Source organism: Mandrillus leucophaeus, unplaced genomic scaffold, assembly GCF_000951045.1.
Source record: "Mandrillus leucophaeus isolate KB7577 unplaced genomic scaffold, Mleu.le_1.0 Scaffold70, whole genome shotgun sequence".
NCBI lineage: Eukaryota > Metazoa > Chordata > Mammalia > Primates > Cercopithecidae > Mandrillus > Mandrillus leucophaeus.
The window spans coordinates 3,297,179-3,299,478 of NW_012107586.1; positions in this window are offsets into that span (position 1 = coordinate 3,297,179).

The following is a 2,300-nucleotide window of genomic DNA, read 5'->3' on the forward strand; positions in this document are numbered from 1 at the left end:
AACTCCTGACCTCGTGATCCACCCTCCCCAGCCTCCCAATGTGCTAGCATTACAGGTGTGAACCACGGCACCCAGCCTATTTTTTTTAACTATTGAGGTTTTTTTGGTTTTTTTTGTTTGTTTGTTTGTTTTGAGACGGAGTCTCACTCTGTTGCCCAGGCTGGAGTGCAGTGGCTCGATCTTGGATCACTGCAACCTCTGACTCCTGGGTTCAAGCGATCCTTCAGCCTCAGCCTCCCGAATAGCTGAGATTACAGGCATGTGCCAATCCACCTGGCTAATTTTTGTATTTTTAGTAGAGACGGGGTTTCGCCATGTTGGCCAGGCTAGTCTTGAACTCCTGACCTCAGGTGTCCACCCACCTCGGCCTCCCAAAGTGCTGGGATTACAGGCATGAGCCACCACACCCAGCCTAACTGTTGAGTTTTAAAATATTATTATATTTCTAGATACTAGACCTTTGTCAGATATGTAATTTGCAAATATGTCATCCAAGTCTATATCCTGTCTTTTCATCTTCATAGCAGAGTCTTTCACCAAGCAAAAGCTTTTAATTTTTTTTTTTTTGTTTTTTTTGAGACTGAGTTTTACTCTTGCTGCCTGGGCTGGAGTTCTATGTCGCCATCTCGGTTCACCACAACCTCCCCTCTATTTGTATTGTTAGTAGAGTTGGGGTTTCTTCATTTTGGTCAGGCTGGTCTGGAACTCCCGACCTCAGGTGATCTGCCCACGTCAGCCTCCCAAAGTGCTGGGATTATAGGCATCAGCCACTGCGCCTGGCCTTTACTTAGTTTTTAATTTTGATGAGGTCCAATTTATCAAATTTTCCCTTTATGGATCATGGTTTTCATATTAAATCTATGAAGTCTTTGTCTAGCCCTAGATCCTAAATATTTTCTCCTAGGTTTTTCCTAAACATTCTATAGCTTTATATTTAGCTATATATGGAATTTTGAGTGAATTAGACTTCATGAACTATCACCCCACCCATGCAAGGTTTAGTATTCAGCAACAGCGCCAGACCCAAGGAGATGCCCTTGTAGATTTCTGTAACTCTTCACGTAGCTTCCTGCTCTCTGATACGTAGCCTAGGACCTCTGCTCTTAACTATTACACTATATTGCCTCTTAAGTTAGAGGTTGTGCAGCGTATTAATCAATAGCTAATCGATTACACTTACTGAGTTCCTAACTACAGGAAGGATCCCACAAAATATGCAAAAAGGAAGACATCCCAGCCTCAACCCTAGTCATCCCCACACGAGCCCAATGCAGTGATTAGGAAATACGTGCAAACCTCTGAGGCAAGGGATGGTGACAGTACCGTTAGCAATAGGATTGCACAGTGAATGACAAACCACAATGCTGCTGTCTCCTCTCTGGACCCATCATTCATCCCTCCTCCCACACCTCTCTAGTTCCTCCAGCCTCTTCCATCAATGAGGAGCCAGAAAATTGACTGCCTCTCCCACCCTAGCCTCCCAAACTTCATCTAAGTTTTTGACTGGGTCAGGCACGGTGACTCAAGCCTGTAAACCCAGCACTTTGGGAGGCCGAGGCAGGCAGACCACTTGAGCCCAGGAGTTCGAGACCAGCGTAGGTAACATGGCAAAAACCTGCCTCTACAAAAAATACAAAAATTAGCAAGGCTTGGTGGCATGCACCTGTGGTTCCAGCTACTCGGGAGGCTGAGCCTGGGAGTTCAAGGCTACCATGAGCCATTATCATGCCACTGCACTCCAGACTGGATGACAGAGTGAGACTCTATCTCAAAAAAAAAGAAAAGAAAAGAAAAGAAAGGCTGGGCCGTAGCTCACGCCTGTAATCCCAGCACTTTGGAAGGCTGAGGTGGGCGGATCATGGGGTCAGGAGTTTGAGACCAGCCTGGCCAACATGGTCTCTTTAGTAGCCCGTCTCTACTAAAAAATACAAAAATTGGCTGGGTGTGGTTGGCCGGTGCCTGTAATCCCAGCTACTCAGGAGGCTGAGGCAGGAGAATTGCTTGAAGCCAAGAGGCAGAGGTTGCGGTGAGCCAAGGTTGCGCCATTGCACTCCAGCCTGGGTGACAGAGTAAGACTCCCTCTCGAAATAAATAAATAAATAGATACATACATACAAAAAGTAGCCGGGTATGGTGGCACATGACTGTAGTCCCAGCTATTCAGGAGGCTGAGGCAGGAGAACTGCTTAAACATGGAGGGCAGGCCGGGCGCGGTGGCTCAAGCCTGTAATCCCAGCACTTTGGGAGGCCGAGACGGGCGGATCACGAGGTCAGGAGATCGAGACCATCCTGGCTAACAC